Source organism: Crocuta crocuta, unplaced genomic scaffold, assembly GCF_008692635.1.
Source record: "Crocuta crocuta isolate KB4526 unplaced genomic scaffold, BGI_CrCroc_1.0 scaffold99, whole genome shotgun sequence".
Lineage (NCBI taxonomy): Eukaryota > Metazoa > Chordata > Mammalia > Carnivora > Hyaenidae > Crocuta > Crocuta crocuta.
The window spans coordinates 3,141,831-3,159,036 of NW_027551560.1; positions in this window are offsets into that span (position 1 = coordinate 3,141,831).

A 17,206-nucleotide genomic window follows, 5' to 3' on the forward strand; every position below is an offset into this window, starting at 1 on the left:
AGGCTGAAAGTGGAGGGGAAATGCTCTCTGCTTCAGAGACATTTGCACCCAGAACCAAGAGTAGGGATTGCAGACTCCTCTGTGACTTTGACCAACTTCCTCATCTCAGGGCAATATATCTGATGTCTGCCTCTATTCCTCAGTAGAGACCAAAGAGGGGCCCCTCCAGAGCAGGGGCAGCGAGCTGGGCGAATGCTGAGTAAGTCCCCCCGAGAGCCTGCAATCTGCCATCAGGGACGCTGGTGCTGGCGGGCTGCCGCTGTCACCCCAGGCTGCAGGCTGCACTGTTCGACCTGCTTCCCCGTGTCCTTCCCAGCCACCAGTGGTGCCTTCCTGGCAGCTGTCTCTTTGCAGAGATCTGCGCCCAAATTAAACCCATCAAGCTGTCAGCCGCGTTGCCGGGGCTGCTCCCATGTCAGCCCATGTCATGACAACCGATGATAGAAATTCAGGCTTCATGGGGAGCATCTGTTTCCTTTTTAAAATCGCTTTAAAAAGAAGCCTGAGAGAGGCGCCTGCTGCTCAGGGCAGCGCGCGACGACGCCAAGGCAGGCAGGCAGCCTCAGCACCTGCCAGGGGTGGCGCTTCCTCTAGAATTTAGGAAAACGGTGGGGGAGGGGCGCCGCGGGCCAAACAACAACAACAAAAACAAACAAAAAAACCCAGGCAGCCTGGAGAGTGGGAGGGGGCGGGACCCACAGGAGTTACGTCTTCTCCTCCCTGGGGGCCTCCGCTTCTTAAACACCACCCAACACATGCTTCTCCGTAAAGTCCAGCATTGCGGCCCTGGGTTAAAACTCGGTCTTGCATTCTCAGGAAGATCTTTGTCCCAAGGCAACTCCAAAACCTCTAAAATATTGGAGATTCTCTCCGCTGACCACCTGTAGAATGGAGAGAGGGCAGAGGAGAGCTGAAGGTTTCTTACTCCAAACACAAACTGTGTCCCCTTTGATGGGCCTGTGATTTAGGACTGCTCAGCGACATAAAATCTGGGGAGAAAACAGCATTAGTTAAATCCCTGCTGTTTCCCAGCTTACCTTTGCCCCTGCCCAGGTTGGCGCGCGCGCGTGCGCGCGTGCACACACACACACACACACACACACACACACACACATCCCCTACACATAATGTATGCATTCTTGTGTTGACTAAAAAGCCCAAGACACAGATTAAGCACATTCATATTCAGCATCTGAGCATAGATATGGAACGAATTAGCATCCATATCTCCCTTTGCCCTCAGGAAACTGAAGCCCAGAGAAGTCAGGTGACTTTTCTAAAATTGCACAGTTTGATATTAATGAACAGGGGATGAGATCCCAGAATCTTCTGCTCCTGCCTTTTGGAGCTGAGTCTGACCAGACAAATAAGCAAAAACCAACTGGGAACGTTTTCTTTAGAGAAACACAGAGAATATTGAAGCATGGCAGAGGAAAGGGTTATCTGATATGATTTTGGAAATGAGAAAAGATCAGAGATCACCTAACTTGAAGACACAGATTTTAAAACTGTATCTGGGCCAACTTGACCTTACTGCAGACAGGATTATAGGGAATGGTTGAGGGAATCCTTGTAACACAGGCAGTAAGTATGGAGGAGACTTCAGTCTTCATCGAGGTAGAGGCCCCAGAATTTCGTGGGCAGCTCACTGCTGGGTGGCTGATCTTCCAGAAAGAGACTCTGCTTTGGCTGAGCATGTGTGTGTCAACAGCCAGGTTCTAGGCCAGCTCCAGGGGTTTCTGCAGATAGAAGAAGCGATTCTGAGGAAGAACAACGTGGTGTGGATGGTAATAGCAATACTAGCTTTCACTGACAGAGCACCTCTCATACACCAGGTGCTGGTCTAAGAGCCTCATATTAATGATGTATTTCTCCCTCACAGAAGCTCTACGAGTAGATGATAGTCCAATCAACTTAATATTTATAGATAAGCAACCTGAGGCATGGAGCGCTTACATACTTTTTTCAAGTCATCCAGCCACTAAGTGTCAGAGCCAACTTGAATACAGGAGTCCGTCCTGGATCACGTGGTTTAATCCTGTAGGTTCACTGGATGGGGCTCAAGAGGTGAGCACACTAGACCTGCCTCTGCCATGGGCAAGTCCACTCACTCTGGTTGTCCTCAGTGACTTCCAAGGCAGTGAACGTTCTGAGGAAAGTTCCACACAGATGTGTGACTTTGGGCAAGTGTGCGGTGAGGAGGCAATTCAGCAGGCCTGGGCTGCACAGTCTACATATTCTCTGGGTCTCTGGGACTGGCCCATGGGCAGCTCCTGGGAGATAACCTCTGAGCTGTTGGGATAGCCTGGTGGACAGAGCGTCTCTGTATACTTGAGCCTTGGACCACACTCTACAGTCTGACCTCTGAGGGGCAGGCTGGGGACTGAGCAACTAGGACTAGGGTTCTCAGGGTGCTACGTGCAGGTGACTGACTCCCCAGTAATGGCCCTGGGCACCACCGCTCCCGTGAGCTTTCCTGGTTGGCAAAACTTCACATATGTTGTCATAGCTTGTAGCTGGGCAAATGATGCACTGTCCATTGAGTACACAGCGACACGGCACTAAAAGCTCACACCTGGTTTTTCCTCAACTCCACGCTAGGATTTGAATGTGTATCCTTCCACTGGAATGAGCTGCAACTGTGAATCCAGCAGTTTTTCTGAGTCTTGTGAGTCCTTCTAGTGAACTATCAACCCAGAGCGTAGACTTAGTGAACCCCGACACAAGTCAACTCACCCCTCTCGCCCTCCATAGATTCAGATATTAAATAAAGAACTTGACCTACAGCTCTACATGACTTCCATGCATTCTTCAACACTGTCTTACACCCCACTCCTCAACTGTCTGCTTTTTTCTAGTCCCATGGGTCTTATTTGCTGTCCCATCTGCACTAAGGATTTTTCTGCTCCTGGTCTCTGCTATTACTCCCAAACAGGTGAACCTTTACAGAGAAGGGGATGTTGTCAGGTCTCCACATCTTAAATATGTGTCAAAAAGCCTGCTGGCTAGGTCTCAATAATCCATTCTCCTCTCCTTCCCTACTAAAAGAATTCTATTTCAGCTAGGCACCTAGGAATCTTTATTAAGAATAAATGTTCCAACTGGTATGAACTGAATGTCTGTGTCCTCCCTAAAACCCATTTATTGAAATCCTACCCCTCAATGTGATCGTATGAGGAGACACCATCTTTGTACCTTCTTGGGAAGGGAAGGGAGCTTGCTTCCCTTTCCTGCTTTCCCCCATAGGAGGACACAGTAGGAACTCAGCAACCCAGAAGAGGGTGCTCACCAGACCCTGGCCAAACTGGTACACTGACCTTGGACTTCCAGCCACCAGAACTGTTAGAAATAAATTGCTGTTACTAATAAACCACCCACTTGAGGTATTTTGTTATAGCAGCCCGAACTAAGATACCAGGCTTCCTAACAACTAGATGTGGCCATGTGACTTAGTACTGTTCAATAGTGTGTAAGCAAAAGTATAATGTGTGGCTCCCGGGGAATACCTTATGGGATGTGTGCACTCCCTTCTTATCTCTCCCTCCTCCTCAGTGGTGATGGCGGGATCTGGATGACTTCTCTGTCCATCAGGAGAAAGCCATATTCTAAGGATGACAGAATGGGGAGGTAGAGTCTGGTTCTCTGGGGATTTAATGAAGGCAGTGATCAGCCATGAACTGTCTCTTCCATATTTCTTTTTTACAAAAAATGAACAGCATCCATCTTGTTTAAGCTATCTTTATTTTGGATTCTCTGCCACGTGGCACTAAGCCTTTCCCAGCCACCACACACTGCATCTCCCACCTAATGAGTGACTTAGCAGGGCTTCCCATCTGAGCCCATCTAGTGCCTGTACAAGAAAGCAGTGATGATTCATTTAAAAAGCACTCTATTCAGAATACGATCTTCTCCTGTTTCCTACAAATCAAATTACCAAGAGACCAATTGGATTTTTCAAGTCCCTCAAAATGTTCTTTTTAGATGTTCTTGGTATTAAATAGTAAGAGAATTTAAATGGCATCAACAAAACACGCAGATGTGACTGTGAGGATAAGTTACATAAATCTGTGACAGAAAGAACCTCACCAGAGCACTCGGGTGCAGCCGAGATGGAAAACAGTGAGCCGGAGCTCACAGATTTGCTTCTAGCTACTATCATCTTTTCACAGGTGACCATCTATTCAGGTTCAGAGACATCTTCCCTGTTCCTAGGGAGAGTAAAGTTCAAATGGTTTAGGGTAGCACAGGGCTGGGAATCTCAACGTATTCATTTCTTGAACACACATTCATTGTCTCTGGGCCCTGAGCTCTGTGAAAACAGAAGCTGAAGTGGTGTCTCCTCCATAATATACAACACTTGTGCTGAGCACAGTGCTGGCCACAGAATAAGCCAATGGAAGAGGGCCTGGCTTGGAGCCCCAGCTCTGTCAACTATGTGCAGGTGGTACTAATGGAGTGACAAAACCTGAGCCCTTGCATACTTTCTCCTTTTTGTAACTGTTCATCGATCCCTTACTACGTGCCAGACACTAAACACTTTACCTTCATCTTTTACAATCTTCCCAACCTATGAAGTAGGTACCATTATTGTTATTTTTTTTGGAGTAGGCACTATTACTATCCCCATTTTACAAATGGAACAACTTGAGCCACAAAGAAGTGAAATATCTTGCCCAAAGTTTTTCAGCAGGCAAGGGGCAGACCATAGGTTCAAAGCCAGCAGTCTGATGCCAGAGTCCAGGCATTGAGCCCCCTACACCGTGAGCAGAAATCATGACACACTTGATGCTATTGTTGCTCTTGCGATTGTTGCTGTCGCCGACTCGAAAGGGGAGGGAATCAACATTGGTGGGAAGCCCGTGTTGGCCTGGGTAAAGACTAGGCTTGACATTTTATCTATATTGTTTCATTTCATCCACACAGAGGCTTATTCCCAAAGCACAGATAAGGTTATTGAGACAAGGGAGGTCTAAATAAATCCCTCAAATCTCTGCAGCTGTAATGGTAGCGTGTGGACTTCTTTTCAGGTCTCCCAACTTCCAATTCTGTGCCTTCTTCATTTCTCTACGCTACCTCCAGGCCCACTCGCTGTGGATGGCCTCTCACCACACAGGCTCACATCATCTCTTCTTCAAGAGCCCACACTTTCAGTTCTAACAAGATGACTGCCATTGAGTAGGAAAGCTTTTTACTTGTACTTATTAAAACCATTTACACTCCAACCCATCCAAAAAAAAAATATTTGAGCCAACACAAAAGGCCACATAGAGGTTAATAAAGCAATTATTGTAATGGGGGAACAAAGTCTTGCCGATCTGTCTTAACAAAATCAGCTGGGTCTTGGTCTAGCACAGCAGTGGTTATGGGTCTGGGTTGGCAGTCAAACCCACAAGACATAGAGTGGGTACCTCTCTATGACCTGGTACCGTGTTTCTGCAGCTTTATGGAAGGATTCAGACCTGGGGATAGAGATATAGCATTTTTTGCTCCTCTGGAGGCCCAGCACCTGCCCAATGACGTGGCTTTCTTCTACCTCCTCGCCCACGTGGGGCATGCATGTCAGCCAAGGCTGGGAGTCGAGGTGTGTGTGGATCCCCTTGACACAGAGAAACACAGAGCACCTTAGTTCCTCATCAATCTTTTGTACCACCTTCACCCTATAGGCTCAGGGCCTGCATGCCCACTCAGCTGTCTCAGCTGAGACCCAGATGCTGTCTCCCCAGTTAGGAACCTCACAGAATTAACAGTCACCATCTGCCCCACCCTTAGGACTTTCCAGAAAACAATCCTGTGAGGAGAAGACAAGCTCTGAGGTCACTCAGGCCTGATGTCAGCTCTCGACTCTCAGGTGTCACACTCAGAGATAAGGACATTCAAAGAGCCATGTTGTGTTGTGTAAGTTCACATCAGTGAAAGTGGGGCTGGAGGGAACAAGGAAACCCAGCTAATGTTTGCTTAAACACACAGGGGTTTGTTTACACACAGCAGAAGCCTCGCGATTCAGTCCTGGGCAGCTGCTCAGGGGTAAATCCCGTGACTCCACCACTGCTTGCTGCCTTGCGGGTTGCAATAGGGATGCAGCACCTCCTGGTCTCCCATCCACGGGACAAGGAGAAAGAAAGAGGGGGAGGGAAACGTGGGCAGAACCTGTAACAGGAAGCAAAGAGTTTCACCCCAGTTCGTGGCAGACATCCTCTCTCATCTCATTGGCTATAGCTATATCACACAGCCACAACCTACCTCCAGGGAGTCTGGGAAAGTGAATGTTCTTAGCTCAGTGCAGAGCTGCCCCAAACAAAGTGGAATTTTGTTAGTAAGAAGGAAGGGACAATCAGGTAGAGGATCAATGGGCAGGTAATCTGCGATTTCTACCACATATGGCAACCTTGAAAACAGTTTTGAAACCCACCAGGCCCCACATTTTAGGCAGCCTGCTTTTTGCACACAGGCCTCTTCCAGGCAAGCAAAACTCCTTCCACCTGGCCCCAGTCTCTTCCTCCAGCCCACCACCCCACCCCCGACAACAGTGTGCTAGACAAACACAGGTCTCTGTCCTCAGTACACCCCATTCTCTCCACTAGCCCTCTGCCTTTTGGGGAAACCACCAAAGAATTTATATTCCCAGCCTCATCTTTAGAGCTCTGGCAAGGGTTTGAGTCTTATGACTGGAATTTGGAAAGAACGCTCAAGAGTGCAAGGGTAGAGGCCACCATTCCCTCAGGCAGGTCCCCGGGTACACATGGTTTTCTTATTTTGCCAACCAGATGCTGGCTCCTAAGACATACTCTAAAGACAAAGTGGCTATGATGACCTAGATATTTCCTTGAGTATCTTGGAGCTATCCACAGAGTCTACATTAATGTAGCCTAGTTAAAGCTGTCTTAGTAGGTAGTAAACTCCCAGATAATGAGACAGCCAAGAGGTTGGCCAGACACTTCTTAAAGACAGCAGAGCATGCATGGTATCAGAGAAAGGACGGATGTGCCTTCGGACTCCAAAAATCAATGGTTAGGATCTTTGCGGCTTGCTGTAGTTTCCTTCTTAAAACAGCATAATGCCGTGGGGCTCCCAACAAAGGGAAAGATGAGACACAGTTTAAAAATTGGGTTAAAGGAAGCTTGGTGGCAAACTTGCTTTGTGGTTGGCTTGTAGAATTCTAGATGGTTCTGTGGGCACCAATTTCGATATTTGTGCTTTTTGTTTTTGCTGTTTTTTTTACATCTCCTGAGAAGAGGTGCCTCACAGAAACTTCATGAGGATGATGGGTTGGTATCTGGCGGTTACCTCTTGAGGACTCCCCAACCCAGCTCATATTTAAGAAGTTATGAATTGAAAAGACAGGAAAATATTGTGACAATTGTTAATTATAAAACTATCAAAATAAAACTACCCTCTCCTTTTCTTTAAGTGGGAGAATCTGAGAATGAGAAAAGATTGTTGAAGGCAAAAAAAGACAGCCACAGCATGAAATTTTTAAAATCTTAATTGTGGAGTTTTAGATCCTGAAAGATCTCTGAGAAAAGTATACAAGTTCCTAATGTTCTCTAGATCAAATCCTTCTGACGTGCTTCCAGATCCTAACGTGCTCCAAATCAAGTCAAAGCTGCTTCTACACAGTGGGTCTTAAGCTCACAAGGTATATTTGGGAAAGACAGATAAATATAATTTTTTTCCTACTGGAAGAATATTTAAAAAATAACAATCCATATGTGGTAGACTGATTACAAAAATGGCCTCAATTACTCACCACTCCCTGTATTCAAAGCCTTTATCATTGTGACTGTGGCTCCTACTATTGAGACAGGAAAACTAGCTCTCCACCCTGGAGTCTGGGCCAGGACCTTTGGCCAGTAGAATGTGGCAGAAGTGATGTTGATCTAAGTCTGGGTCTCAAGAGAACTTGCTCATTTCTGCTCTCATTCAGAACATTACCACTGTTGTGTAAATAACCCCAGGCTAACCTGCTGAAGGGTACGAGATCTCATGGATAAGAGCTCAGACATCCCAGCCAAGGGTATCGTAGGTCCACCTACAGCTAGCCAACCTCCAAAGATGTGAGAAAAACCGGCCAAGATTACTGGAGCTGCCTACCTGACCCATAGCTGACTTCAAATGCATGACGGAGGCCATCCAGGAAATGAAGAACTCATAGACATGTGGGCAATCATAAGTGCTTATTGTTTTAAGGCAGGGTCAGCAAACTTTATCCATTAAAGGCCTAAAACATGGTCTGCTGTATACTCTTATTTTTGGTTTTTAAACACTTTAAAAATATAGGAACCTCTTTAGCTTAGGAGTCCTGTAAAAACATGCAATGGGCCAAATTTGTCCCATTGCTGTAGTTTTCCAACCTATCTTAAGCCATTGTGCTTTGGGATGTTTTTTTAAATACAGTGATAGCTGGCTGATATACCACATGGGTTTGTGGGGGAGGAGGGTTGGTTTTTGTTTTTTTGCTCTTCGATCTTATTTCCCCTGCAGACAGAGACTAAACCATGTGGGTTCTTGCCTCTGGGATGAAGAGGTTGGCTACTGTTAGAAACAAAAAGGCCACTGGTCAACTCTGAGTCTCATGGCTGATTTTCTCAGTTCCTTTAATAAAGCCTGAAAGCCAGTCTTTATGACGAGAAAGATTTCTAAATTTCAGGGACCTTGGGGCGCCTGGGTGGCTTAGTCAGTTAAGCGTCCGACTTTCGCTTAGGTCATGATCTCGCGGTTTGTGGGTTCGAGCCCTGTGTCGGGCTCTGTGCTGACTGCCAGCTCAGAGCCTGGAGCCTGTTTCAGTCTGTGACTCCCTCTCTCTCTGACCCTCCCCTGCTCACGTTGTCTCTCTCTCTCCTAGAAATAAATAAAAAAATATTAAAAAATAAATAAGTTTCAGGGACCATGGGCCAAGATTATGGGATTCCAGAGAAGACTGACAGCATGTAAGCTCAAAAAGTCAGGTAAAACCAGTCTACGTCATTACTGGAAACCATTTCTGGAGCAAGACCAGAGCTGTCATCCTACAGCAGAAACTGGCAAGGAGCCAGGGTCACAGGAAGTCTGCCTCTTCCTCTATGACCATGAAATCATGCCAACCCAATCCTCTAAACTCGAGATAGCATTCTATGGAAATATAAGGAAAAAGGAAATAAGAAAGACTGAGCATCTATCTGAGTCATGCCTATGGAGAATGAATAGACCATTTAAGTCATTCAATTGGACTGAGTTTACTGGATTGGACTAAATTTAGTTTTTCCTTGCTACTCAGTGGGTTGGAGACTTAAAAAAAAGATAGATCAGTCACAGGAAATAAGTCTAAGCTGAATTAATGTCCCCAAAAAGATATATTGAAATCCTGAGACCCAGTACCTAGGAATAAGAGCTTATTTGGAAGTAGGGTCTTTGCAGATGTAATAAATCAAGGTAAGGTCATCAGGGTGGGCCCTGATCTGATGTCTGGTGTCCTTACAAGAAGAGAAGGAGACAGACACAGAGGAGAAGGCCCAGTGGTGATGGGAGCAGACTGAAAGTCTGTATGTAGCTGCAGGCCAAAGAACAGCAAGAATTCCAAGTACACCAGAAACTAAGCGAAAGGTATGAAACAGACTACCCCTTAGAGCCTGGGACAGGGTTCTCAGGGGCCCAGCGTGGCTCTGCTGACTCCTTGATTTCAGGCTTCTGACCCCCAGAACTCCGAAGGAATACATTTCTCTTGTTTGAAACCACCCAGTCTCAGCAGCCACAGGAAACTAATACAATGTCCATTTATTTTTTAGAAAAGTAGCTACAACTCCTAACTGATAACTATTTCAACACTGGTTTTCTTAAGTCCCATTTCTGAAACTCGAAGTAGTCCCCAAGGGTCTCTCAAGTACTGGCAGAGATGGGAGCTTGACCTCACCCCCACCCCCCAGAGTGGGTTCAGTTGAACATGGACACCCAGCATGAAGGCATATTCTCTGAAGGCTTCTGTTTTTCTGGGTTTGAAGGGAAAATGTGTGCATTAAAATCATCCAGAAAACAAAGACTTCTGAACCCTATACTCTGATTCACTTCGTCCAGAGAATGAAATCCAAGACCCTGTATCTTCAGCAAACACATTCAAGAAATTCTGGTGAAGCAGTCAAGTAAACCCCTTCCCAGAAGCACCCATAGAGGAACCCCAAAATTCAAAGTAGCATGGAGTTCCCATTCATCACCTGCTCACTCAGAAAGCTGTCCCAATGTGGGGATTGGCCAGGGTGGGAAAGCTTGGACATAATGAATGCACTTTTCACTGTGGAGTCCCTCAGGGCAGAAGAGGAGTGAGGCAAAAGTAGCCCCTCCCCCTCTCGGGACTTCCCTCCCACTTCCCAAATTTGGACCCTGCACAAGATCCGAGAGAAAACCAATCCTGGTAGCCAAGTTTAGTTTTCCAGGTACCTAGCAACGGGCACCAGGCCAGTAGCTATATGGCCCCCACATAAATGGACGGCACTATATCAGCTATGCAGGGCAATGAAGCAACTTATTGTGATCTTGACTCATATGGCAATAAATATCAAATCGAAACACAGAAGCAGAACATCCACAGGAAATGGCAACAGCATTTTATGGGTCTTAAATTTCATAGCAGAAGAGAAAATCACTACCGGGCTCTGAAAAGCTGCAGCCAGAGCCTTTTTTTTCCCCTCCCAAATCCATTTCAGAAGAAAGCAAGGAGTGGAGTACAGAGTACAGAGCTGAGTTAGGGGGAGGTCAGGCAGAGCCAAGCCATTTGGAAAGAAAATCTCTGTAGTGTTAAGACAGAAAAATGTGAGTAACATAAATCAGAAGAAATTAAGATTCTTCAAATGCATTTGATCTTTTAAAAGCAGCCAATAACTAGTAGAAATAAATTGTGTTTTCTCCTTCCTACCCCACCCCACTGATTACATTACTAACCAGTAAAACAATGAAAGTCAATATTCGGTCCCTATGCCCAGTCAGTCCCTGTGACTTGCTAGCACTTGCATATTTGTGATATTTCATAAGTTCACTGAACATCTACTATGTGTCCAACCTTTCACATGTATTAACTTTAAGCAGCTGAGCAATCCTGTCGAGAGATATTACTTATCACTCTTTTCAGATGAACAATTGACAGTCTGGGAGTTAAATAAGCTCACTAGTACTAAGGGGAAAAACTAGGATTCAGACTCAAGCCTTCCTTGACTCTAAAACTCAAGGCTAATCTCACTTCTCTGAGAATTTGGAATATGTCTTAAACCTCCATTTTCCACAAAAAAATAATACCAGAAATGGGGGTTCACATTAACCAGGCACGGGAATCTCACTGTGTTAATAAAAATATTCTAAAACTGGATTGTGGTGATGGCTGAACAACTCAGTAAACTTACTAAAAATCATTGAACTGTACTAAAAATCATTGAACTGTACACTTGAAATGGGCAGTTTCTGATATCTCAATTATATCTCAATAAAGCATGAAAATGCAATATAAAAAAGAATATACTAAAACCAAAAATATAATAATAATAATAATAATAATATACAAGTCTGAGGGAGACATATTTGTTTACCAAAAAACCTGGGGACAAAATTAAGGGTAGATTGGATGAAGTGATAACTGATCATCACAAAGCAGACCCAGGGATTTATCATGAAGACAGACTTGGGCAATTTCAGCCTCCCTCTGTGGCTGAATTTCTCTCCTCAGCGACAACCATTTTTCCATTATATGGGAAATATGTGACTCCTTGTTTTTTTTCTCCCACCAAAACCTATTTGCAGACATTTGTTTATACTAAAGTGTAAATGACTGATTTGTGTTTAAAGGCTCCCTCTTCTGAAGAAAATACATCATTTTAAATTCCAAATATTCAATCCTCCCTTCTCTGCTGAAGAACAATGACAGACCACTTCAACTGGATGTTCAAGTGACTTCAAAATCCACAAACAAAATATAAACCCATTATTATCACACCGCCAATTTTCCCACAGGTCAGAGTGTCTGCCATTCCAACTTCCCAAAGCTTGCTTGTCATCCATGTTCCTCAGGCTCCCTTCCCAACTGCTAACATAGGCCTGAAACCCTCATGAAGTTCCCTAACTCCAAGTACTTCTGGGGAGCCCCAGAGGGTACATCCTGTCAGTTCTCAGATTATCTGCAGCTGTCACAAGGCGTCTGTCGTTTTTATCTTCTTTTGCTGCTCCAGCCTCCTCCAGCAGATATATTGCATCTCTGGGATGCAAGCACCATTTTGCTATGGACCATCGCTCCCACTGTGCCCTTCCTTTGCCAGCTGGCACTCTGCCCTTGGGTATTTGCGCATCCTCTGGACACTGTGGTCAACCAGGGACTTCTGTCGGCACACAAGAGAGTCAGAGAGCCAGAGGTGCATAGTGTTCTATGCAAAAGTGGGAGAGTCTTCCCTTCTTTCATGTGCTATGCTGTTAGGGAGGTTCCAAATCAGCTCTGCCTTCCTCCTGACACCCTGGGAGGAAATCTAGAATAAATCAAGGGATGATGCCTGAACAAGGCCTTCTACATGGAATGACCACCAAACACATGGTCTTTCTTCAATAAATAGAAATACCACCAAAGGGCCATTTTTAATCTTGATGGACAAATCATCTAAGCCCTTTGCTGTGTGTTACCCGGAGCAAAATCACACTGCAGTCGGCTTTTATAGCTTAACCTGCAGTGACCTGCCCCACTCCAGCAAAGCCGCAGGTTACCCCAGAAAAATTAATCCGACATTGTTTGAGATAACTCCCAGCACAGGGCAGAGAGACCTGAACAGGAGAGAATGCTACAAAGCTCCTTATCCATGGGGTGTTGTTTAGTAAATCCCAGAACAAAGCAGCAGAACAAAGTTAATTGTCTTCTCCAAAGACAATTAACAGACAGTTGTGTCAATCAGTTGTTTTAGAAAATCAACGTGGGGTGCTTGGGTGGCTGAACCGTTAGGGGTCCAAGTCTTGATTTTGGCTCAGGTCATGATCTCTTCATGGGATCGAGGCCCACACTGAGCACGGAGCCTGCTTGGGATTCTCTCTCTCTCTCTCTCTCTCTCTGTGTGTGTGTCTGTCTCTATCTCTCTCTCTCTTCCTCCCTCCCTTAACATAAATAAATAAAACATTTTAAAAAAAGGAAATCAAGTATTGGCATGTTGTGAAGCTATACTCCTTGATCTGGAGTATGGAGGGGTTTTGCCTCATTTTTTTCTTCCCCGAATTTAATCCTGGGTAACCCTCTGAGTCTTGCCTTTTCCATAGATTATTCTCTAGCAACACTTAAAAAAAAAATCAGCGTCACATTTTTTTTTCTCAGTCAAAAGAAGCAACAAAATCTGTTGATTTCATGTATGTCTCCCAGGGTTCTAAAGACTAAAAATATCGGATGAGAGACTTACCTGTGACCCTGCTGCTAGATAGTATTATCTCTTGGAAGTGGTTCTTTATCTGCACTTCCTTCTTGTACTCACTACCTGGCTCCCAGACACACTTTCATCCCAGGGATTTCCAGTCCTCCTGTTCTTCACCCTATTAACCGCTCCTTTCTGCACAGACAGGGTTTGCAAAGTGTTTTCCTAAAAAGCTTTCATGCCTTTGTTTCCATTGCTATTCCTAGAAGGAAACCGACTGAGGTCTTTGGAATTCCCTACCGTGTCTTAGGGAATGAGCAGAAAGCATGACCTCCACGCAGTGCCATCTAGCCCAGACCCCACCCACCGGGACAGCGGGTGGAAGAAGTCACTGAATTTCCCTGCCCTGACGCTGGCACTCTGACAGCCTGCCATGCGAGGCGGGGCCCAGGCAGCCGCAGACTAACACAGTCACCACGGAGGGTCTGTCGGGCAGGTGAGACGCACCCAGCACTCCGTAAGTCACGTAGGACACCTCACACAATCATCTGTCCCCGGGGAAGGCCAAAGTGTAGCTGGAGAAGTAAAATCAGCTTCTGGGAAACAATGAGGGAACAAGGGAGTGAGCCCGAACCGATGTGGGGGCTGGTTCTGAGAAAACCAGGAGTTTGGGGAAATGGAGGGGGGTTGGAGGAAGCTTCTAGAAAAGCTGGGCACTGAACGAGCATGTTTAAAAGAGGCAGAGGGGACCAGGGAAAGTATTTTAGGCAGTGTGTGAGCAATTACAGAAAAGGTAGAAAGGGAGCTGGTACGGGGTGGAGGGGAGTCAGAAGCCGGGAAAGACGGAGCAAGCTGGCGGGTGAGGAGTGAGGTCTCCTTGGGCCAGCGACAATGCGAGCTGCGATAGCCATGATCCTCATGGGACAAAGGGAGAGAGTGAGTATCAGGGCCCAGAGAAGGCAGAACCTGGGTCTTGTAGAGAAAAGCAGCCCCCCACCGTCCCCAACGAGGAGGCCGCAGCAATGGGGCCTGGGGATGATGGCCCAGCCTGACCGATTGCTACCCATCACCATGCTCCAATCGTGTGCTAGTGGCCAGAGAACCACTGATGGCTGTACTGGTGACCACAGGACGCCCTGCTCGGCAAAGGGCAGAAAATGCGTCTGGAGGGACCACGGGGTTCGAGCCAGCAGACCAGTCACCCTGAGGTAGCAGCACAGCTGAAGTCCTGTGGTCAGATGTGAAATGCAGCAGATGAGGCCCTCAAACAAGTGAACTGGAATTGGCCCTCTTGTTCCCCAAGTCTCTGCTCAGATATTAAGTGAGCCCCCCAAACCCAAACCCATTCTAATGCAACAGCCCTAATTTACTTCCCCCACAGCATCATCTGACCTGACCTTGTTCCCCTTCTCATATCTTACTGTCATGTCTGGGAGAGCGTGCATTTCCCCAAGAACCTCTCTTGTTTGTCACTGCGCCCCCAGCACTGAGAACAGTGCCTGCTGGGGTCACCATGGGTGAAATCCACGTGGGATCCCTCCCGAAGAGAACAAAACACACAAGCCTGAGGCACAAACTGTGCTAACAGCAACCTCCCATCTACAAAGGGGTTAGGGAACAGGGTGAGTGACCTGGAGGAGAGAGGTAGAGGGGGATACTCCCTTCTGAAGGTCACATGCTCTGCCCCGGTCACAGCAGGCGGCCAGAAGGCCAGAAAGTCTGTCAATTTGAGCTTTTTGCCACCTCTGAGAGTTCTCTGCCCCTTCTTAATACAGAGAGAGCCACCATTCTGGTGGCCCGGCCATTGCCTTAGTGGTCCCTCTTGTTTGGCTGAAGCTCCTGGGGCAGGTCACTGAGCCGAGAGAGAGCCTTTCCGGTTGGAGAGTCCCCAGCCATACATGGATTTATGCCGCACCCGGTTCCTGGGGGAGGAAGGTCTGTTCTGACATCAAACAGTCCGTCAGCATCGCTGTTCCAGAAACTGTTAGCATGATGAGTGGGCCGCATAAAGGTAGCGGGGTAACGGTTAGCTCATCTCTAATTATATGGGATTTACGATTAGGCAGCAAGTTTATTTTGGAACACTGCAATAACAAGACGCACAGCAGTGGCGAGGACGAGGAGGTGGAGTTCTAGCTTGGCCTTTAGAATATAATAGCTTGTCATTGCCATGGAAACCAGCTCCCTGGGAGTTGCAGGCACCTTATTCTATAATTATAAGAGATCTGATAAGGGCTGCGGGGGGAGGGATGGTGGTGTGTATTTTTTTTCCCCTTTATAAATTGTATTCGGTGGCTGAAAATAGAAGAACCTGGAGAACAAAGCCTGTTATTAACCACCATCTGCTAAAAGGCGTCTGCACTTGAGCTGCCGGGAGAGGCTCTTCCTGCAAGCTCTGTGGAAGCACCCAGAACGCCAGGGGGTGCTCAGGACGCATGCCCGGGAAGCGGAGGGTGTGTCCAGGCAGGCAAACCACGTGCCAACGCGACTTCAAGCTGAAATGGCTATTCCGGATTGTCGGGATGGACTGTACCCTGTGTGAGAGGGCGGGGCCTCCCTGTTTCCTCTCCATGCCTACCCCCTCCTTCCCAGATTTCAGCTCCAAGTGGAATCAGAGCCATCCCAACCTTGGGACTTGAGACTGAGCAAACTTCTTAAGCTTTCTGAACCTCCATTCTTTTGTGATTGAAGATTGTTTGGAGGATTAAAGGAAGATGAGGGGAAACATGTTTGGCAAACTGTAAAGTTTGCTGTACACAGCTAGATTATCTGAAGAACAGAGCCAGACTTGCCTTGGGAGAAAATCACCCTTCATTTAAAAATCAAACCCCTTATTTTCCAGTTGAATGATTTTACCAACAATTCCACAGTAGATATTAAAGAGAACAGAAGTGCCAATAATAATAATAATAATACCTTCCATTTGTATAGCATTTTATAGCTTAAAGGTGTCTTCACCATATTCTACTGTGGTTGTATGTTGCCTTAATCAAGTAAGCACTCTCTGTGCTGATTCATTTATAAGGAAGGCCAGGCAATCTGGAAAGCTTCTTTTCTAAAAGGTCTTCTTTTAAAAAAAAAAAAAAGGGTCATGGTCATTAAAAACTAAAGCCTAGCAGCATCAAGTATAGCTGTGTATGTTAAGGGCACTAAGTCAATAAAATCACCAGGAGCTGTTTTCTAAAGCTTTCCAAACTCTAAAGAGTCCATCCAGTTGCCCTGCAGAAGCAGGAAATGAGTGAAAAGAATAGAGAATGCTTCATTCTATTCATGACCATGGTCAACCTGTTGTCTCACATTAATACTCTTTAAAAGCCAAAGACATATTTGGGGGGAAATATCACTATTACATTTTGCTTCCCCTACTGTGTATGACTCCCATGGACTGCCCATCACGTCCAGAAGCAGGACAGTGCTCACTGGCCAATGGCTGCCATCAGGTAAGATTACATATGGTTCTGAGTAATAAAATCTCTAATGAACAATGGCTAAAATGAGGTAAAAATATACCTCAATTAAAGCTTGGGAGGTAGGTAGCACAGGGCTGATATGGGGGTGCTGCTCATAGAATTCCCAGGGACCTATCTCAGAATTCTGCCATCTCCATGGCCTGGCCTCATCCTCACGGTCCAACGTGGCAGCCAGAGCACTGGTCCTCACAAGTGCATTCCAGAGAGATGGAGAAAGGACAAAAAACAAGGGATAAAGTGTGTGAGCTGCCTGCCCTTTAAAGAAGGTTCTTAGGAGTTTCCATGTAACAATTCTGCCCACATACCATTGGCTTTAAGTCAGGAGTTCTGAAAGGGGGGGAGGTGTCTGTTAGGGGACAACCAGCAATCTCCACCCAGGTCTTTCATACTCTGACTTTGCTT